This window comes from Rhinatrema bivittatum, chromosome 15 (assembly GCF_901001135.1).
Source record: "Rhinatrema bivittatum chromosome 15, aRhiBiv1.1, whole genome shotgun sequence".
Classification (NCBI taxonomy): Eukaryota; Metazoa; Chordata; class Amphibia; order Gymnophiona; family Rhinatrematidae; genus Rhinatrema; species Rhinatrema bivittatum.
Window position 1 is genome coordinate 31,092,380 of NC_042629.1, and position 23,537 is coordinate 31,115,916.

The following is a 23,537-nucleotide window of genomic DNA, read 5'->3' on the forward strand; positions in this document are numbered from 1 at the left end:
TATTTAAAACATTTTACTACCCGCCTTCCAGAGTTCAGGGTGGGGTACACAGGTACATCCATAATAAAAACAAGACTTGCATATATACAAGTATATGACAGAAACAGTCGAAGCGGGCAACTGCCAGGCCAGAAGGGTCAGCTGGTTGAGGCATATGTCTTTTGAACGAGGAACGTTTTGACAACTTTCTTAAAGACCTTTTGGTCAGTGATAGACCTTATTTCTAATGGAAGTGAATTCCACAGCATGGGTTCAGTTGTTGAGAAGGCACACTCCCTGGTGTCATTGAGTCAAACACGCCTTGGGGAAGGGACATCCAGTAGTCCTTGTTTTGAGTATCTCAGTGTCCATGATTGAGCATATAGTTTTAATGTAGCTGTTATCCATGAGGAAGAAATGTTGTGAATAGTGACAGTAAGTTTGTATTGAACATGATAGGCAATGGGAAGCCAATGGAAGAATAGCAAAATGGGAGTAATATGATCTCATATAGAGGTGCCAGTTAGAAGGGGAGAAGCAGAGTTCTGTATTATTTGTAAAGGATGAATAGTGCAATCAGGGAGACCAGTGAAAAGAGAATTACAATAATCAAGACCAGAGAAAAGGAATGATTGAAGGACTATCTGGACATCAGGTGGGTCGAGTAAAGTAATTTGAAAAAAGAAGACTGTGTCAGAGATTTAATGTTGGCATGCATGGACAAGATAGAATCAAGAAAGACACCAAGGTTACGAACAGGGGTTGAGGTGGGAATATTGTGACCACTGAAAAGTATTTTGTCAGGGGTGTTTGTAGGCGGAAAACATGAAAAGATCATGATTTCAGTTTTATTGACGTTTAAAGCAAGCTTATTATGTTTCAACCAGTCTTGAATAGTGGATAAACAAATAGAGAGAAGCTGTTCAGTTAGTGCCCGTGTGGATTTTAAGGGAAAGAAATTGAATGTCGTCGGCATATAATTTTATAATGTCCAGCGAGCAGTCGGCACAGAGGGGTTAAGTAGATGTTAAAAAGAGCTGCTGCTGCTAAAGCAAAGCCTTGGTGTACCCCAGAGAGGACAAAGTGAACAATTTTTTAATTGTGTGTGGGCAAGTCTGGGGCTAAGGGGGGTACCAGGCTATAAGGTATCCTAGGGCACCTAATACTTTTGCACCAACCCTGTGCAGTGAACTACAAAGTCCTGCAGGCGCTCCTTGCGACCTTGAGCAAGTCCCCTCACCCTCCATTACCTCAGGTACCAACTTAGGGCCTGATTTACTAATGCTTGTCTCCCATTCTGTATCTGTGGGGGAAATGCTTAATAAAGAGCCCTTAGATTGTGAGCCCTCTGGGAACAGGGAAACGCCTACAGTACCTGAATGCAATCCACTCTGAAATGTCACCAAAGGTGCAATATAAATAAAGAGATTGTCCGGGTAAGGCTGCGCGGGCCCGTGGACATGCTGAGATGGGAGGCTTTACACCCCACTAGGGTAAGTAATTCTCAATCTGGTTACGGTGGACTGGAGGCCCTGGAGTGAGAGGAGTTGCTGTGGGGCTTGGTCCCCAGCAGGAAGGTGAGGGCCAGCAAAATGACAATCTTGCTATAGTCCTTGGAAACCTTGTGTTGGTCCTGGGTGACAGGAGAGACTGCTCCTGTCTGCCCTAAATCAATGCTTCTTGGGGGTGTAACCTAAGTGTAGGGGCACAGAGGGTTCGATGCCCCACTCTCACACAGTTCTCTTGGACCTCAGGGCATGGGTCTTTTCTGGTGGGGGGGGGGGAGAGGGATCTCTCCTCCAAGGCCCCAGGTGGAGGGGGTATCTCTAAACCTGGGAGAGGCTTCAGTTCTCTTTCACCTTTAGGAGCTAGAAATGCCAAACAAATGACTCTGGATGCGGAGTTTGAGTATCCAAAACTAATCGTGCATGGATAGTTGGCACTGTTCACATCAGTTCTGGGCATAAAGAAGGAATTTACAGATTTCACGCTTTTCAATATCTGTGCAAGGGTCTCTCTCTCAATACCAGGGCAAGGAAAACTCTCTCACACTCCAGGTCTTGGACAAGTAAAGTTCCCCAATGGACAGGGATATCCTTGTTTGGGCAGAAAAACCCCTCTCCAAATTCTGATGACAAAATGTAAAAGCTCAGTTTTGGCACGGACTCCCCACAATCTCTCTCTGTCTGCTAGAGTGAGGATTCCTGATGGGGATCCTCAGAATGTCTCAAAAGGTCTTACTCGCAGTTCTTCTCATCAGATGTCTTGACAGAATTTTCATTAGGAAAAGTCCAGCCTGGAACACACTGCAGCTCTCCAGATGTCTCACCTTCAGGGAAGAAGGGTGGCAGCAAAAACCTTCCTCCGAAGTCTCCTTCAAAACAAACTCTGGAAGTTTATTGTAGCAGGTCACCAGAAGGCCAGCACCCTCGGATTGAGGATGGAGGGGGAAGAGTCTTCCCTATCCTGGCCACCCCGGCAAAGAGACCTTCTCGTAATCTCTTCTCAGGCCGAGAACCAGGGATCTTGAAAAAAACTCCAACGACATCAAAAGTCCCAAAAAATGCTTTGGAGGACACCCAGCCAAACAGGAAGTGACTGGTAGAGAAATTCCCCCTCACTTCCATCTCAGGGATATAGACTAATGGAGCCTGGCCCCCAAGAGAGGCCCCAAATTCCAACCAAGAATCTCCTATTCCCTCCAATTTTGCAAAACTGAAGCTACACCACCCACTCTTACAGGACTGCCTAGGGGCCAGCCATTCCTGCAACCTGAAGGGAGGAATTGTTCAGAATGAGGCCTCCCCTTTCCTTCCTGCTACCTCTCCTTTCTCCTAGGACAAGCAGGATGGTAGTTCTCACAGATGGGTGACATCATCAGATGGAGCCCGGCATGGAAAACATTTGTCAATGTTTCTAGAACTTTGACTGGCACACTGAGCATCCCCAGCATGCCACTGTCCACGTGGGATCCCTTTTCAGTCTCTTTTTTTTTTTCCGCAAAGTAATTGCCTCATGGTGGTGGAGCTCTGCTCTATAGTCACTTTTCAAAGTTTTTCTCTCTGTCTGCGCCGGGTCCCTCTTTTCTGGTCGGTGCCCCATCCAGCGGCATGGCAGGTGTTTGTGTTTTTGATTTCCCTTTGTTGCGGTCAATTCCTGGCATGTCGCTCCTCGGTGGCTGCCAGCCATCAACTGCTTGCCGGCTGTTTTTTATGGCACCATCCAGTTTTGGATGGTGCCCCCAGTGCTGGTGGACCATGTCTATCACTGATCCGATTAGGTCTGTATACTCTGCTTGGGAGCGTCACACAAAGTCCGCTGGTGCCATCTGTGCAGTGAAATGACCCCTAAAGGCTATTGTGCTCGGCTGGACAAAATGAAGAAGCTTTTTGAGTCCAAAAAGTCTGATTCATCTTCTCCAGCATCAGAGGCATCAATATCTTGAGGCCGAGGGGAACCATTAGATATACAGTTCCTTTCTACTCTCCCCAGCGGGCCCGTTTCGAGAGAGAGGGGAGCCGGTGATAGGCTGTCGCCAGTGTCATCGCACTCCAAAATATTGGGGTCTTCAGCTTCTTCGGCGCCGGGGAAAGACCGCACAGCTCCAGAACTGATGCAGCATCAGCTGCCACTGAAGCGACCCCATAGGGAAGAGGTGTCGTCCTCTATCAGACCCGGGAGTCCAAGGCATTCCCCACTAATGTTGGTGCTGGGCACCGAGCGTACTCGGGGCTCCAAGGAGGCTCACACTACACCTCCTCCGTCCGTTCTAACTTCACTGAACTTTCAGGAGGAGTTGGACCGCAGGGTTCAGATGGTGGTGCTTTGAGCCCTGCAGGGTATTGAACCAGCACCAGTTTCTATGCTGGTGATGGACCCTGAACCGTTTTCTACTGGTGCCCCTGCTAAAGCATTTGGATGTCCTTCTAGGCATCCTTCTGATGCAGCCGGTGCCCAGAGGACCATCGGTTCCTCAGCAGTTCCCAGTGTCCTCCTCTGGAGCGATACCCATCATTGGGTCCTCTGAGGAGGAAGACTTGCTGCAGCTGTCGGTGCCTTCAGGGCCTCTAGTCCTGCAGCTGGAGTTTCCCAATTCCATTCCTGGGCCATCAGGGATCTCAGTGCCATCAATGCCCTCAGGGTCATCGATGCCCTTGGTCCCCAAACTGAGAAGCTTGGGCAGGGACCCTCCATGCAGGCCCCCAGAGGACCTTAGTGAGGAAGAGACCCCATATGATCCATGGGGGGATGACACCTCAGAGTCTTCTTTGGAGGACTCCGGTGATGTTCTTTTGGAGCCTTCTCTGCCAGATGAAAGGTGTAGATCTCCCCCGGAAGATCTTTCTTTTGCAGGCTTTGTCTGGGCCATGGCTGAAGCCATCCCATTTTAGCTCCTCACGGAAGAGGATGCCCGGCATAAAATGCTGGAGGTTCTCCAGTTCGTAGATGCCCCAAAGGAAGAAGCGGCTGTCCCAGTCCATGATATTTTTAAGGAACTTCTCCTTAGGATCTGGGAACATCCTGTGTCTGTTCCTCCAGTTTATAGGAAGGCAGATGCCATCTTCTGGTCCAACAGGCATTGGGGTTTGAGAGGTGCCACCTCTCGCACCAATTGGCAGTAGTGGAGGTCGCCCTAAAAAAAAGCCAAGCACTACCACATCCATGCCTCTGCCCCTCTAGGCTGGGATCACAGAGTGTTGTATGCCCTGGGTAAGAAGGTGTATCAGGATGCTATGCTCATCGCCTGTATCGCTTCCTACCAGTTATATTTGGCCCAGTATAACCAGAACCTGTGGAAGCAGGTCCAGGAGCTGACAGAGCGCCTGCCACATCAGCAACAGGATGCGTTCTCAGCAGTAGTACAGCTGGGACTGGAGGCAGGAAAACATGAAGTGAGTTGGCTCTGATGGCCTGGTTGTTGAGCACCTAGTCCTGCAACTCCTGGACCTCTCTGACGATGAGTCTCAAGTGCTGGTAGCTTCCAGGAAGCCTTACACCAGGAAGTCTTACAGACTGAAGTGGAGGAGGCTCTCCGTCTGGTGCGAGGGTCATGGCTTGGATCCCTTCACCTGCCCCACTCCGAAGTTGCTTGACTATCTGTGGCATCTCTCAGAGGCTGGGTTAAAAACCAACTTGGTCAGAGAACACCTAAGTGCCATCAGCACTTACCATCAGGGTTTGTGTGGTACACCCATCTCTGTGCAATCCATTGTGGGGCGGTTTCTGCGGGGCATACTTCAGTTGAAGCCTCCCCTTCAGCCTCCTGTTGTGTTCTGGGATCTCAACGTATATTGGCATGGCTCATGTGCCTTTTGACCCCTTGAGCTCCTGCGATCTTAAGTTCCTGACCTGGAAGTTTCTCTTCCTGGTGGAAGTCACTTCGGTGCACAGGGTAAGTGAGCTTCAGGTGCTGGTTACATATCTGCCCTCCATAAAATTCTTTTATGATAGGGTGTATATGCAGGACCATCCTAAGTTCCTGCCTATGGTGGTGCTGATTTTCATCTAAATCAGTCCATCATTCTGCCCACCTTTTTTCCAAGGCCTCATTCTTACCAAAGTGAATGGGCTCTGCACAGTTTGGACTGCAAGAGGGCTTTAGCTTTCTATCTCGAACGCACAGCAGGCCACAGGCAGTCCACGCAACTCTTTATTTCTGTTGACAGAAACAGGCTGGGTGATGCGGTGGGCAAGCCAACTCTGTATAACTGGCTGGCGGACTGTATCTTCTTCTGCTATGCACAGGCGGGTCTTTAGCTTGGAGGCCGAATAAAAGCTCATTCTGTGAGAGCCATGGCAGCACCAGTTGCCCACTTGTGAACGGTTCCCATTGTTGAAATCTGCAAGGCCACAACATGGAGTTCCTGACACACATTCTCTGCCCACTACTGCTTGGTCAAGGACGGTCGACATGACAATAGCTATGGCCAGTCTGTCCTTTGCATCCTCTTCCAGGCTTAAACCTAACTCTCCCTGCCTAGAGACCATTGTTCGGGTTCAGGCTGTTTCCCTATGTTACCAACTGCACCGCAGTTAGTTTTGTGCCCGGTGGCACCCAGTTCAGTGCCTATTGGTAATGGTTGTGACAGGGAGCAGCCTGTAGCTTGGTATTCACCCATCTGTGAGTACTACCATCCTGCTTGTCCTAGGAAAAAGCAGAGTTGCTTACCTGTAACAGGTGTTCTCCTAGGACAGCAGGATGCTAGTCCTCAGGAAACCTTCCCACCACCCTGTAGAATTGGGTTCTCCTGCATTTTATTTTATTCTTTCGCTTGTGAATTCTATGTTACGAGACTGAAGAGGGATCTCGCATGGACGTGTAGATAGTGGCATGTTGGTATGATCATTGTGCCAGTCAAAGTTCTAGAAACTTTGACAAAAGTTTTCTGTGTTGGGGCTCCATCTGATGATGTTGCCCATCTGGGAGGACTAACATCCTGCTGTCCTAGGAGAACATCTGTTACAGGTAAGCAACTCCTGCTATCCTCACTCTAAAAGGATAAGAAGAATCCCAGAGGCAATAATCAAACTGCCTGGGGTACTTTTAACTATTCAGATAGTTTTGCCTCTGTTAAAATTACCTGCAGCGATTTGCACCCATTTTTCTTGTGGGTAAGTTCTCCATCGAAAATCACAAGCATAGTTTTGATTATATAAACCTATGTGCTTTGTTGCATAGTCCACCCTCCTCGAGAATGTCCCCAAGTGATTTATTAATGCTGAATGGAAGAGGTTCCTGGTCAGGTTTCTTGCTCTCTAGATCGGCCAAGGCTGGGAATCCTTCAGAGACAGTGCTCACAGCTCCTGTGGGGAGGGAGTCCCAGTCATTGTACAGTGACAATACCTAGGGGCTGAATTTAAGACCCAGGATTGCAGAGTTCTAGAAGTGGATGGAGCTGAGGACTGTTACTCCTGTGATAGGGCTAAGCAAGTTAGGAAGGGGGGATACAAAATAGACCTTGGACAAAATTGCCTTGCAAAAAAAGGTTCCATGCCCCTTCTAGTACTCCCAAGCACTAAAGCACCTTGGGCAAAGACTAGAACGTAGATGGTGTAACTCTCACCTCGAAGAGGACAGGCTAAAATGCAAATTACACATGATGACCACAGAGCCATAACAGAAGCCAAAAAACTGTCTCCCGATATATTGATCAGGCCCCAAATTTCAACCAAGAAATTATTTGAAATAGTAAATGGCCTTCTACAATCCACAGCTCAACTGAACCCTACCTCTCAATCTAAATTTATCTCCATTGCCTTTGCTTCCTTTTCTGAGAACAAAATCAAAAGGCCTCTGACAGGGAACTCACAATGACCACATGAATCCTCTGCTTGTGATCCAAAAAAGGTGGAACACAGACTCTTTGAGTACACCAGAAGTCTTCGGCATATATAATCCAATTATAAAAAGGGTCTTGAACAGGTTTTGGCTGCTTTACAGCCAACATCTTTCTCCTTTGACCCATGCCCATCTAAGCTAGTGAAATTAGCAAGGGGGAGGAGGCCCTCAAAAGATGGATATCCAAAAATGTCAACTCCTCTTTCTAAGGGTTGCTACCATTAGATCTGAAAAGAGTCATGGTACTTTCCTTACCAAAAAATGTTCCCTTTGATCAAGACAAACCTGAAAACTCATAGAACAAACAGTCTGAATTCCAGTAAATTATTGACTGGCAAAAAGAATCCGGCTGAATCCTTGCCAATCCAGCTTCAGACACAGATACAGAACAGAGACTGTCATTGTTTCCCTGGGAAATGATCTCCTCAAAGCCCAAGCTAGTGTTGCTGAATTTCTCAGCAGGTTTTGGTACACTAGGTCACGTAATCATCCTATCACGACTGTCCGAGGCCAGTTTGTGTGGTAAGGTCCTAATTTGGCTCAAATCCTTTCTGTCTGACAGAGAACAGTTTGTACAGTTTATTAGTACCTCGCCTGCATCCGTGGCCTTGGGCAGGATTGGATATTATCACCAGTACTTTTCAACATCTACTTCAGGCCACTAGCCCAGTTGATTCAATCTATTGACATAAAATCCTACATTTCTGTGGACAGTGTTCAGCTTATTCTATGAGCAGATCCAGACCTAGACCTAGCAATGGTCATAAGGAAGTTAATTACATGTCTTGCAGACATCCATGTGGACAAAAAGTGACAAATTATAGCTATAAAATAAAACAAAGATTTTATAGATATAAACTGTGAGTCCCAGTAGGGGTGTCGTTAGCTCTTGGCATATAAGGTCCATGCCTGAAATCTTCTGTGACGTGCCCAAAGTCTCAGTTGTCCCCTCCCCTGCCTTTCTCCCCCTCACCTCCCTCTAAACATTGCAAAATTGATTTTAATTGCAATATAAAAATAAAACATAGTAATGTTCACTATACACTATAATCTTTTATAATCTTATTGACCGATGATTATAAAAAAGGCTGAGCTTAAAGTGTGATGGCCGATTTATCACTTCTGCGTCTACTTTAATTTGCTTTGAATGATTTGAGTGGTGGCAGTAATCGATTCGTTTTGTTACAATCCAACTTAATGCCATTAGTTTCCACAGGTGGCTGATACAGGTCTTTCTCTTTCTATCTGTGCAAGGATCTTTTTACTTTGGTTCAGGGACAAGGGACACACTCACCATCCAGGGCTTGAATTAATGAGGGTTCCCAATTGGGAAGGGATATCCTTGTTGGGATGGAAAATCTCCTTCAAGCTGGCCCAAAAATCGATCACACAGTCTCTTGCACAATATCCCTGCTTATCTCTCTTCCCAGGAGCTGAAGGCTCTGAGGTGTGGGGGGGGGGGGGGGGGGGTGTCCCTCTGATGTCTTGCTCACAGTTTCCTCATCCCTTTCTCAATCTCCCAGGTTGGGAGGGGAATCCTCTAGAACTCGCAGCTCTTGATGTTCCTTTATCAGGGTAGGAAGAAGGGGACAGACAAAATCTTCCTCCCAGATGTTCTAACAAAATTATTTTTATCCCAAACACTGATATTAACACCTGAGTTGTTCCTTGCTGCGGGTCACCACCTCCTCCGGTCCTTGTTGATGGTTGGGAAGGGCAGGTTGTCCCTAATCTGAGCAGCCTCGGACCCAGGGTTCCCCATGCCCTTAGCCCAGGTAATTCTCAGGCTCTCGCAAGGCTCCTACCATGAAAAAGTGAAAACCCAAAAACAACCTAGAGGGGAAATCCTAGGCAGCCAGGGAGTGGACTGGAAAAGGAAACCACTCCTGACCCTGGTCAGTCTCCCCAGGCAGAGTTTGCTTGGCTCTTCTGACCAGGCCTGAAAAGTCCAACTCAGAAAAAGCTCAACTCAAAGCTGCACTGCCCCCAGAGCTTTACTTTTGTTAACTCTCAGCATCCTCAAAGGGAGAGGATGCATTAGAATAATACCTCCCCTTATCTCTAACCTACACCAAACTGCTTTCTGAATACAGGAATATCCAGGTCATAATGGTGATACAACCGTCAGGTCTGTCACACCAAGAAAGAAACGTACTGAGGAAGGAGTGAGAATGGGGGGAGGATGGGAGGACTGTGGAGGGGGTGAGAAAATGGGGAGCTGAGCTGAGAGAAAAAAGATGATGATTAGGTAAGAAGTTGTAAAGAGGGAGATTGGGACTGGAGAGTGAGAGAGGAAGAGTGAAATCTAACTTGGAATAGTGATGAAATCTAACTTGGAAAGAGATGAAAGAGAACAATCAATGTGAGAGGTAGGAAGGGGAGATGGAAGAGATGAGACTTTCAGGGACATAGTAGCTAAATCCCAACTCCAGTCTGGCAGCCCTAGTGCTTCCTTGGAGGAGGAAGGTCTCATGATTGGACAGCATCAATCTGGTGTGGCAGGAAATGATCCTGTAGGAAGGACCTGCTGTCTTGCACCCAGGATACTGTCTTGCACCCAGGATGTGTTTCCCAGGGCTACTGCCCAGGACGGAAGGGTTAGGTCGGCCATCATAGTTGGTGATTCAATTATTAGGAATGTAGACAGTCGGGTGGCTGGTGGACATGAGGATTGCCTGGTAACATGCCTACCTGGTGCGAAGGTGGCGGACCTCACGCGTCACCTAGATAGGATTTTACATAGTGCTGGGGAGAAGCCGGCTGTCGTGGTACATGTGGGCACCAATGATATAGGAAAATGTGGGAGGGAGGTTCTGGAAGCCAAATTTAGGCTCTTAGGTAGAAAGCTTAAATCCAGAACCTCCAGGGTAGCTTTCTCTGAAATGCTCCCTGTTCCGCATGCAGGTCCCCAGAGGCAGGCAGAGCTCGGGAGTCTCAATGCGTGGATGAGACGATGGTGCAAGGAAGAGGGATTCAGTTTCGTAAGAAACTGGGGAACCTTTTGGGGAAGGGGGAGTCTTTTCCGAGGGGATGGGCTCCACCTTAACCAGGGTGGAACCAGGCTGCTAGTGCTAACATTTAAAAAGGAGAGAACAGTTTTCAAACTAGAACAAAGGGGAAAGCCAACAGTCGCTCATCAGCATATGGTTTGGAGAGAGGGATCTTCGAAGGATACTAATGAAGCATTAGAGTTAGGGCACTCCCAACAGAGAGGTTCCAATAAAAAGAAAAGTAGTCCATGTTCCTATAAATAAAGAATCACCTAAGCTAAAAGATTCCAAATTCTGCTTTTCAGTTGTCAGAGATAATGTTAATACAAACAAAAAACACTCTTTGAAATGTTTGTATGCTAATGCCAGAAGTCTAAGAAGTAAGATGGGAGAATTAGAATGTATAGCACTGAAAGATGACATAGACTTAATTGGCATCTCAGAGACATGGTGGAAGGAGGATAACCAATGGGACAGTGCTATATCAGGGTACAAATTATATCGCAATGATAGAGAGGAGCAACTTGGTGGCAGGGTGATGCTTTAAGTCTGGGATGGCATAGAGTTCTACAGGATAAAGATCCTGCAAGAGATTGCATACTTCAATCGCTGTCCCCCAATGGCCTCAGTCTGGATATTGAGTAGGTACACTTTGTTTAGACATGATTTTGTTTAGATATGTTTCAGTTTAAACATGATCTTGTATATGGACAAGTGACACAGTATTGTAAGCACTTCTGTATCTATCGCTGTTATCTATTATTGCGGAAATACCTTGTTGTTATGTGTCAGTGTTTTCTAACCATGATATGACTTCTCTTATACTGATTGGCCCACCAGCTTACCATATGACCCTATGTGATTGGGCATCACGTTTTAGTGCCTTGATTGGTGTCTTCGTTTGCCAGTTTGTTTACTTTCTGTAAGGGCTCCTGGTACTCATTGAATGCATTTGTAACAGTAATGTTGTCCCTTGGTGTTTAAACCCTTTTGTTTTGTCCTTTATATTATAACAACACTAGCCGTTAAGCCCGTAACAACGGGCTACATTAAAAAAAAATTTTCGGTCCATTTCCTTCCCCCTCATTCTCCCTCCCCCTCCTTCTCCCACCTCCCCCTCCTTCTCCCTTCCACCTCATTCTCCCTCCCACCTCCCGCTCCCTCTCCCCCTCATTCTCCCTTCCACCTCCCCCTCATTCTCCCTTCCACCTCCTCTCCCCCCTCCCCTCAGTCACTCCCCTCTCTCAATCCCCTCCTCTCCCAGCTCATTCACAACCCCTTTGGATGGAACAGACGGAAGATCTCCGGGGGAGGGAAGGCCCCTCCCTCCCTCGTGCATGCCGCTGCCACAGCCGCTACTGGTCCTTGCCGCCGCCACCGCCGCTGCTGCTACTGGTCCTTGCCGCTGCCGCTATTGGTCCTCCCAGCGCCATTTTTGTTAACAAGCAAACTCTGACCGATGTGCTCGCCCGCGCATGCGCGGTAGAGCTGTTCTCTACTGCGCATTTGCGGGCCGTCGGTCAGAGCCCATTTATAAGGTAGATTTTATTTTGTTTCTTTATAGTGGATGAGCTACATCCATATTGTCCCTCCCGATGCAGCCTTCTCAGCGAAACATGGTGTCTATGTCGAGGGATACTTTGATCTGAATACATGAATGTTTTAAAGATTCAGGAGTTCCTTTGATTAAAAATGAGAATCATAATTGATTTGAAAGCACATCTTTATTCAATTAAAGGATGATTACAGTTTCCACACTCTTCTGTATTTTTTATTGCACATGGAGTGTGGGCTTTCCTCCCTTTGTATCTTTCCCAAGTTAAATGTTAGACATTGATAAGACACGCTAAGAGAGAATTTGAAAAGAAGTTGGCTACAGAGGCAAAAACTCATAATAAAAACTTTTAAATATATCCTAAGCAGAAAGCCTGTGAAGGAGTCAGTTGGTACCGGTAGATGATCAAAGGGTTAAAAGAGCACTTTGGGGAGATAAGGCCATCATGGAAAGACTAAACAAATTCTTTGCTTCAGGGTTTACTGAACAGGATGTTGGGGAATACTGTTCTGGCGACGGTTTTCAAGGGTGATGATTCAGATGAACTAAACCAAATTATGGTGTACCTGGAAGATGTAGTAGACCAGCTTGACAAACTGAAGAGTAGTAAAGTACCTGAACCGGATGGTATACAACCCAGGGTTCTAAAAGAACAAAAAAAAAAAAAGAAATTTCAGACCTATTAGTAAAAATTTGTAACCTATCATTAAAATCGTCCATTGTTCCTGAAGACTGGAGGGTTGCCTATAACCCCAATATTTAAAGAGGGCTCCAGGGGAGATCCAGGAAACTAAAGACCAGGGAGACTGAATTCAGTGCATGAATAAACTGTGGAAACAGTTATAAAGAATAAAATCACAGAACATTTAGATAGACATGGTTTAATGGGACAAAGCTAGCATAGATTTACCCAAGACAAGTCTTACCTCACAAATCTCCTATATTTTTATGAAGGAGTTAATAAACATATGGTCAAAAGTGAACCGGTAGATGTTGTATATTTGGATTTTCAGAAGGTGTTCGACAAAGTCCCTCATGAGAGGCTTCTAAGAAAACTAAAGTCATGGGCTAGGAGGCGATGTCCTTTTGTGGTTAAAAGACAGGAAACAAAGAGTAGGATTAAATGGTCTGTTTTCACAGTGGAAAAAGATAAACAGTGGTGTGCCTCAAGGATCTGTACTAGGACAAGTGCTTTTTAATATATTTATAAATAATCTGGAAAAGGGCACGATGAGTGAGGTGATCAAATTTACGGATGACACAAATTATTCAGAATAGTTAAATCTCAAGCAGATTGTGATAAATTGCAGGATGATCTTGTGAGACTGGAAGATTGAATGTCCAAATGACAGATGAAATTTAATGTGGACAAGTACAAGGTGATGCATACATGTAGGGAAAAATAATACTTGCTGTAGTTACACATTGTTAGGTTCCACATTAGGAGTTACCACCCAGGAAAGAGATCTAGGCATCATAGTGAATGATACATTGAAATCATTGGCTCAGTGTGTTGTGACAGTCAAAAAAGCAAACAGAATGTTAGGAATTATTAGGAAAGGAATGGCGAATAGAATCGTGGATTACATAATGCCTCTGTATCGCTCCATGGTAAATCTGCACCTTGAACTGTGTGCAGTTCTGGTCGCCGCATCTCAAAAAAGATATAGTTGCACTGGAGAAAGTACAGAGAAGGGCTACCAAAATGATAAAGGGGATGGAACAGCTCCCCTATCAGGAAAGGCAAAAGAGGTTAGGGCTGTTCAGCTTAGAGAAGAGATGGCTAAGGGGGATATGATAAAGGTCTTTAAAATCATGAAAGGACTTCAACAGGTAAATGTGACATGGTTATTTACTCTTTAGCAAATAGCACATTTAAACAAATCAAAGACAATTCTTTTTCACTCAACGCACAATTAAGCTCTGGAATTCATTGCCAGAGAATGTGGTTAAGGAAGTTAGTGTAGTTGGGTTTAAAAAACATTTGAATATGTTCCTGGAGAGTATTAATCAATAGGGAATAGCCATTGCTATTACTGGCTTTAGTAGCTTGGGATCTATTTATTGTTTGGGTTCTTGCAGGTACTTGTGACCTGGATTGGCTGCTGTTGGACACAGGACACTGGGCTTGATGGACCCTTGCTCTGACCCAGTATGGTAAGCCTTATGTTCTTATGTAGTCTTCCAGCATCTTTTTGTGATAATGTCCCTTTCCATTCTGCTATTTAGATGTTGTTCTGAATGTGTAATGTGGGATTTAAGATAAATGGCCAGGCTGTTTCTGAAGTACTTGTTGTAGGTACCTAGTAATATTGTGACCCTGTTTGTTAATAAAAAGATGTTTACAAAAAGCTATCACCTGACACCTGATATATATTTGTATTTCTTAACCTTTATTTCTAGGGAGCTCTGGATGCAACGAGTGTAATCCTGTCTAGAGCCCTTAGATGGCAGCACTGCACTATGTGTGCATCCCGGGGGGGGGGGGGGGGGGGCAGAGGTTTCCCAGGCAACTGCTGGATTTCTGGGAGTCAGATACGCATTCCCTCCTGCTGTCACATCCCCAGCAGAAACTCCGGAAGAGCCCTGCATTACCTTCCTAAACTGGTGCCATGACATATTAATCTAGTCCTGGTTGTCTGGTGACTGTATTGTATTGAAAACTGTATGCATCCAGAATATCACTCGCATTATTTTTGGCCACCTGCGGGTGAACTGCGAGAAAAGGCCAAACAGTACAAAAATAGATATTCGACTAAAAAATAATACATCGTTACATAATAATGATGGCAGATAAAGACCAAATGGTCCATCTAGACTGCCCAGAAATTTGCTTATGGTAGTATCTGTGGCTCTGTACAGGTTAGCACCATGCGTTCTGTTAAGGGTAGTAACTGCCACTCCATGCAGGTTGCCCCCATGCGTTCTGTTAAGGGTAGTAACTGTTGCTCCATTCAGGTTACCCCATGTTTCTGTTAAGGGTAGTAACTGTTGCTCCATTCAGGTTACCCCATGTTTCTGTTAAGGGTAGTAACTGCCGCTCCATGCAGGTTACCCCCATGCGTTCTGTTAAGGGTAGTATCTGCCGCTCCATGCAGGTTACCCCCATGCGCTCTGTTAAGGGTAGTAACTGCCACTCCATGCAGGTTATCCCCATGTTTCTGTTAAGAGTAGTAACTGCCACTCCATGCAGGTTACCCCCATGCGTTCTGTTAAGGGTGGTAACTGCCTCTCTGTGCAGGTTACCCCCATGCGTTCTGTTAAGGGTAGTAACTGTCGCTCCATGCAGGTTACCCCCATGCGTTCTGTTAAGGGTGGTAACTGCCTCTCTGTGCAGGCTACCCCCATGCGTTCTGTTAAGGGTAGTAACTGTCGCTCCATGCAGGTTACCCCCATGCGTTCTGTTAAGGGTGGTAACTGCCTCTCTGTGCAGGTTACTCCCATGAGCTCTGTTAAGGGTAGTAACTGTCACTCCATGCAGATTACCCCCATGAGCTCTGTTAAGGGTAGTAACTGCCACTCCATGCAGGTTACCCCCATGCGTTCTGTTAAGGGTAGTAACTGTCGCTCCATGCAGATTACCCCCATGAGCTCTGTTAAGGGTAGTAACTGCCGCTCCATGTAGGTTACCCCCATGTTTCTGTTAAGGGTAGTAACTGTCGCTCCATTCAGGTTACCCCCATGCGTTCTGTTAAGGGTAGTAACTGCCATTCCGTGCGGGTTACCCTTATTTAAGTCTTTAGGGTCTGCAGTGTTTGTCCAATGTCTTTTTGAATTTAACTGTTCTCATCCTCACCACCTCTTCTGGGAGGGGATTCCAGGCATCCACCACCCTCTCTGTGAAGAAAAATCTCCTGATTTTGGTTGTTAGTTGTGCCCCTGGAGTTTCATATCATGACCGCTCTAGTTCTACTCTTTCATTTCCAGTGGAAAAGATTTGAAGTTTGTGCATCCTTGAATCCTGTCGGCTATCTCCCCTGCACCTCCTCTCCTCCAGGGTGTACATATTTAGATCCTTCATCATCTCCTTGTAGGTTTTCTGAAACAGGCCCCACACCATTTTGGTCACTCTTCTCTGTGCAAGGGCATTATCACCTCCCTTTTCCTGCTGGTTATACCTCTAAGCAGCCCAGCATCCTTCTGGCTTTAACTACAGCCTTGATGTCCCATTGCTTCGCTGCCTTCAGATCACCAGACACAAATGCCCCAAGGTCCCTCTCCTGGTCTGTGCACAATAATCTTTCGCCCCACCTAACATACAGCTCTTTTGGATTACTGCACCCCAGATGCATGACCCTGCACTTCTGGGCATTAAACTGCAGTTGCCAAATCTTCAATCACTCTTCAAGTTTTCTTAAATCACTTTTCATTCTCTCTTGGCATGATGTGAGCAAATAGATTTGAGATTTGTAGACGTATCGTTAACACCCCGCGCAGATCTGCTCAGGAGGTCTGATCCCCCAAATACCTGAGTACATTTACTCTGATGGGATCGCTGCCGCTCCTTTCTTATGTAACCCCTGGGCTGGTGTTCCATCACAAGAAGCCAAGGACCACACCTCAAATAAGGTTTAACCTACTAAAGTCCTCTCCTGAAGTTAAGTGAAATATGATATCCAAGGTTGCTGTAGGGGCGTGGGGGAGATTACTTCCTGGACCCTGAGCATTGTTTCATAGTTATTCCAACATTGTTGCATACAGCAGTAATAATCACACTGGAAGCATTTGGTAGTTTCCAACTTAACGTTTACCGATTAATGATGGAAATTTGATAAACATTTTACAAGTTCCTGTTATTTACATTTCTTTTGACAGCTTCAGATCTTCTAAAACATTTCTGACTTTCGGCTTCCAGTTAATGTATTCTGTTGCTGATGTCAATTGATATCTCATTTCTGATCCTGCCCAATTAAGGGGTTAGTTTTATTTGCTTATTTGGTATCTATAATACCGCTGATACCAAGACCTGCAGCGGCTTGCAAAGTAAACACACAGAAAAGTGAATTTTTAAAAGCCCGACATGCGCACTATTTAGGGGATGCGCGGATCTGTCGGGCTGGCGCGCGACGAGCAGATTTTAAAAGCTGCCGTAGTAAACGCCGTAGCGCGCACATCTCGAAAAATTTTCAAGAAGGGGCCAGGACGTGGTCTGGGCGGGGCATGGGCGTTTTGGGGCGTGCGGCTGAGATGTGCGCGTAAATACTTACGTGATCTGGCGCACACCGAGGCCCCCTGCTGCCCAAGTTTATACTTCTGCTATGGATGTCGTGTAAGTTATAAAATAAGGATAAATAGGCGGATCGGCGGGGTTTAAAGGGTCAGGAATAATTGTGGGAGTGAAGTCTATTAAACCAGTGAGATTTGGAAGACCTGTCTCTTAACTGGGTGAACTGGGGATGAACTGGTAAAACTGGAAATGGCGTCAACTCGTGCCCCTTTTAAAATCCATTGATTTATCCTTTTGCGTGCAGCCACTTTAAAATTTGGCGCACACGTACGTGCAGCCAAGCTATGGCGTGGATTTTAAAAGGGTTACGTGTGTAATATACGCTTGTAACCCTTTTAAAAGTCTCCTGTGCGCGACGAGCTTATTTTGCATAGGCTCGGCGACGCGCGCAAACCCTGGGACACGCATATGTCCCAGGGCTTGAAAAAAGGGGACGGGAAGTGGGCATGGCCAGAGCCATTTGCCGTTGTGCCCGGGATCGCGGGCCGGCTGTCACCGACGTGCGCAACCTACGCCTGCCCAGAGGCAGGCACAACTTAAAACTTAAAGGTAAGGGAGGGGTTAGGTAGGGCTGGGGGGTGGGGTTAGGTAGGGGAAGGGAGGGGAAGGTGGGGGGCGGAAGGAAAGTTCCCTCCGAGGCCGCTCTGATTTCGGAGCGGCCTTAGAGGGAACGGAGGAAGGCTGCGCGGCTCGACGCACACAAGTTGCACAATTGTGCACCCTCTTGCGTGCGCCGATCCTGGATTTTATAACATGCGTGCGGCTGCGCGCTTATGTTATAAAATCGGGCGTAGATTTGTGCACACCGGGTTGTGCGCACAAATCTACACCCACGCGTAGTTTTTAAAATCTGGCCCTATATGCGCGCATGTTATAAAATAGCCGCATCCCTGGGCGCGGGCCAACGGACGTGCACACATTACACCCGTGCGCCAGTTTGAAAGTTAACATAATGTAGTACATCAGGGATGATAAGACAAAACAATAAATATACTTATAAAAACATGGTTGGAAAGTTGAAAATTAAAAATAAAATAAGAGCATCAGCGGAGCGGAGCAGATAGGATCGCTCAAGCACAAGCTTGAAAATATCTGCTTAAGAAAAGGCCTGCTTCAATAGTTTGTTTTTTTAAAAAGTTTAGAACATTCAGTTCCCCTGAGCTGAAATGAAAGCGTGTTCCGAAAGACAGGTGCAGCGATGGAGAAAATACAGGTCTTAAAATGTTTTATGCGCAGTTATAAAAAAAAGCAATAACACAATTTTATGAGACCGATGATGGCCATGTTTCCCCGCAGCGCGAGGGGCTGGTGAGGTGTAAAGTCTTATGGCCTCTTGATGAGTATTATATAAGCTTGTTTCATTGTTATTATTTGAATAAGATCAATCCTTAAATGGCTTCTGCCCCAGGCGCAGGTAGAATGGATGAATGTTGACAAATTCCCAGATTCATTCCTCCACAGGACACCCCATCCATGCTTCCCTGGCTGAGAGACACCGCTCCTCTTCCCTACACCACACTGTGCCCCGTGCCTTGAGGGTACCCAGGATGTAAAAAGAAAACCTCAGCAAAAGGGCAAATGAAAAGCGAGAAAGGAAGGGATGGACAAACTTCCAATTCCAAAAAGAAAGGGTTGCCGAAGAGACATCTTAAGGTTAGGCAAAGACACTCTTTCCACTAGTCTAAACCTAGGCCTCAACCCTAGAGACCCAAAATTCCTTCCCTAAGAACAGGGCACAGCATAGTGACATGCTGCCCCAGAACTTAACAGTGAATTGTACTCCTCTGACTGGCAGAATAGGCTTAGGCATTCCATGAAGACGGAAGATATGTTTGATGAAGAGTCGCTAACTCCACGGCAGAGGATAATCCTGGCAAGGCTACAAAATGTGCCATTTTGGAGAAGCGATCGACGGTGACCCAAATTGTATTGTTCCCGTTGGAGAACGGTAAATCTACCACGAAATCGGTTGCTATATGTGTCCAGGGTTCATCTGGTGCTGGCAGGGGTTGTAACAGACTCCAAGGACGTCCGGCTGGCGTTTTTTGCTTGGCGCAACAGTGCAGGAACCCACATAAGTTTGTACATCCTTCTTCATGGTTGGCCACCAGTAATACCGCTGTAACATGGCCAAGGTACGACTCTGTCCAGGATGGCGTGCGCCCACTTCAACAGTTTCTTCCCTTGACTTCTATCCATGACTGTCTTCCCAACGGGTACAACATGAGTGGCTGCAAGAACCACCTTCTCGGGATCAATAATGTGACGGGGTTCGTCAGGCACATCCTGAGGGGAGAAGGATTGTGACAGGGCATCAGCCCGGGTGTTCTTCTGTCCCGGACGGTATTTCAAAAGGAAATTGAATCTGTTAAAGAACAGTGACCATGTTGCTTGATGGTGATTGAGTCATGTCTGAGGTACTCCAAGTTCTTGTGATCGGTGATTCCATCTATCTGATGTTGTGCACCTTCCAGCCAAGGACGCAACTCCTCAAAGGCCAGCTTAATTGTGAGTAACTCTTTTTGTCTCCGATTCCGTAATTTCTTTCGGCAGGTGAGAACCGCCTCGAAAAGAAGGAGCAGGGATGGAGCACATTGGATTTGTTGTACTGGCTCAAAACCGCTCCCACGCCGACGTCTGATGCGTTGACCTTGATGATGAATGGGCGATGCGGATCTGGATGGCGAAGGCACAGCTTCTTTTGAAAAGCCTCTTTGAGAGTCAGGAAGGCCGATATTTCTTCAGGAGACCAGTTAGCAGGGTTGGCCCCCTTTCTGGTCATTGCAATGAGAGGGACCGTCAATGATGAATAGTTCTTGATAAAGGAACGGTAGTATTTCGTGAAGCCCAAGAAGCAGTGCAGTGCCTTTACGCCTGTAGGTTGGGGCCAATCTCGGATGCTTTCTAATTTCTTGGGGTCCATCTGAAACCCGTTTTTTGAAACAATGTATCCCAGGAAGGGTAAAAACTCCTTGTGGAACTTGCACTTCTCTAGTTTTGTGTATAAGTGGTACTCCCGCAGGCGTCTTAGAACCTTCTTGATGTCCTCTTGATGTGTTTGTAGATCTTGGGAGAAGATCAGGATGTCATCAAGGTACACTACTACACATTGATATAGTAAGTCCCGTAAGATGTCGTTCATCATATTTTGAAAAACTGCAGGTGCATTACTTAATCCGAAGGGCATGACGCGATATTTGAAGTGTTCATCACGGGTGTTAAAGGCTGTTTTCCATTCTTCGCCCTCACGAATGCACACCAAGTTGTAAGCCCCATTGAGATCCAGTTTAGAAAATATCTTGGCTCCCTGGAGCCTGTCGAATAGTTTAGAAATTAAGGGCAGGGGATATGGTCCTTGTTGGTAATCTCATTCAGACCCCTATAGTCGATGCAGGGACATAAAGTGCCATCTTTTTTTCCCACAAAAAAGAATCCTGCACCAGCCAGGGATCTGGAGGGTCTGATAAATCCTTTTTGAAGGTTCTCTTGTATATAGGCGGACATGGCCTTAGTCTCTGTTGCGAAAAGAGGATAGAGCCTTCCTTTTGGAGGCTCAAAATTGGGTTTCAGGTTTATAGCACAGTCAAAAACCCTGTGGGGTGGAAGTACATCTGCTACTTGTTTAGAGAAGACATCCTGGAAGGAGGCGTATTGTGGAGGTAGGCCTGGTAAAGATGGTGTAGTGGGCATGCATATCATTGGAGAAACGTCCGTGAGACACCGGCCCTGACAGCCAGGTCCCCACCAGGATAATTCCAGCATTGCCCAGTTAAACTGTGGCATATGATCCTGTAGCCAGGGCAGTCCGAGCACCACCGGATGCATGGCCTTTTCTAATACAAGGAAGGGAATGGTTTCAGAGTGCAACGCTCCAGTGCGCAGGCCAATGGCCTGGGTAATCAGCAAAACTTCTCCAGGAAGTGGCTCTCCATGGATTGAAGATAATAGCAATAGTGTAGCTATTGGTGTGGTAGGAATCCGTAGATGTTCCACTAAGCGTTTTAAGATGAAATTTCCTCTGGCCCGGAGTCTACGAGGGCAAGGGTCTGAAACTCAAGACTTCCACAGATAAGTGAGACTGGTAGAGACGATGGAGGAGTTGGAGCGGTGAGGCCTAGGAAGAGTCCTCCTGTGGATCCTAGGTCTGTATGATTCCCAGACAGATGGGACAAGTTTGGATGGAGTGGCCCGATTGGCCACAGTACCTGCATAAGCCCCTGCGTTTGCGGAATCATCTCTCTTTAGAAGTTAAATGACTTTGTCCTAGTTGCATAGGCTCATCTTCTTCTATGGGAGCAGACGGTAGACTCGAGGCAATTGGCACAGGTTTAGGACGGTTAGCTCCCGGAACGGGCTTCCGAAGACTCTTAGCCTCTTGAGTCTGGTCTCGAATACGGCGGTCAATTCTCCCGGCCAGTTCCAGGAGAGACTCAAGGGTATCAGACAGATCACGAGTACCAGTTCGTCCTTTAAATGAGAGTTGAGACCCTCCATAAAGATAGCATGCAAACATCCTAGGTCCCAGTGTAGTTCAGATATTAAAGTCTTGAATTCAATCACATAGTCTGTTAGCAGCTTATTACCTTGCCGGATATGAAGCAGAGCAGATCCAGCGATAGTGTGGTGGGCCGAGTTGTCGAAGACAGACTTGAAAAGTTTCAGAAATCCTGATATGTCATTCAGGATAGGATCTTCACGTTCCCATAATGGTGAAGCCCAAGCCAAGGCTCTCCCCTCAAGTAGAGATAGGATATAGGTGGTCTTGGATGCTTCTGTAGGAAAGAGGGTAGGCTGCAGTGAAAAATGCATACTGCATTGGTTGACAAACCCTCTACACATCCGTGCTTCTCCTGTGAAGCGGGTAGGCAGGGATAACGGTACGGTAGTCTTGACAGTCACCACCAGAGTGAGTAATTCTTTCACTGGAGTTGCCGAAGTGTTCAGATGTGCATGCAACTGATTGAAAGCGGCAGCCAGGTTTTCCAGAGACTTTTGTTGCTCAGTGATCCGCTGGGCTAGGCCTCGACCAAGAGTCCACATTATGCCACAAACCCAACAGATTGCTAACTCCATGGACTCAGCTCCATGGAGTTAGCAATTTGTTGGGTTTGTGGCATAATGTGGACTCTTGGTCAAAGTGGCAATGGGGCCCATGGGGAACCACAACAGCAGGCTAGACTGCACGCGGACACAGGAAAGGAAGCTTTATTATACTGCTGTGATGAAGATGAAGATGATACTTGTCCAAGGAACAGTCAGTGCGGTAGTCCAGCGATATCACGGTAAGGCTCCAGATAGTCTCAGTAGTAATGTAGTTGATGATCTCACCCAGATGTAGTGAAGGTCTGGTAGTGTTCCGCAGCGCAGGATAGGCCATGAACCTGAAGGGTGGAGCGAGGAAAGCTTGGAGCGTAGTAGTACTCACAGGGTAGCAGCAATGATAGCTTCCTTCGGTAGTCGAGTGAAGAGAAGGACCCGTGGTCCGAGGTGCAGGATACCCAGAGCAGGATAGGTCCTCGAGGAGCGAGTACCTAGGAGCACAGAGGGTACCTGGAATAAACCAAATAAGACCCCCGAGGGGCGGGTGTCCTGAAGGTTAGGCTGAATAAAAGCAAGGGGCCCCCGAGGAGCAGGTACCCAGAGCTTCATTAGGTAGCAAAATACCCCGGAGGGTAGTGAGGAATCCAAGCGAGCAGCTTAGAAGTGGTCAGAGTAGCAAAACCGAAGTCCTTGCTAACTCATTGTATTGGGGCGGAGCGGAGGTTTAAATACCCGGAGGTACTGACGTCAGGCGGTGGGGCCGCCCCCGAGGTTCCTGCCATGACGTGCATAAGAATGTGAGCAGCGTACGCTCACGTGCCCTAGGAGGCCTCAGGAAGAAGCATGGCGGATGGGGACGCCCATGCTGGCTCGGAGACGCCGAGAGGTTCGGCAAACAGCAGCGGAGGCAGCCTCTTCCTGAAGGAGGAGAAGAAAGGTAAAAGACAGGTGAGGCAGAGCAGTCGCAGCCGACTGTGACCGACGGACGCAACACAGAGAAAAGACACTTTTCCTCTCTCTGGCTACAGATGCAAATCCTGTCTTTTGACTCCCAATAATTATAGACATAGTCAACAGGATGTGACTCCAAAGTGTTTATTATTCTTTGGTATTATTGTACCTCACCTTGAGCTTTGAGGAAAGCTGAGTAAAACTTAAATAAATAAACATAATTCCATACAGGCTGCATGTCACAGGAAACCGAGTTGTAACAGTTCTCAGTTTCTGTGAACTTAAGCTAAGATACTGAAGATTTTTGGAGCAATCTACTTATGCAGAGCTGTCCTTAATTCCTCTTACTACTCTGCAGCCAGTCTTACAGGCTTGACAGCTTAGTGCTCCATTCCTTTACTGAAAGGACACCCCGTGCTACTCATGCTTTGGAATGTAGGGGGTTCAACTGGAACC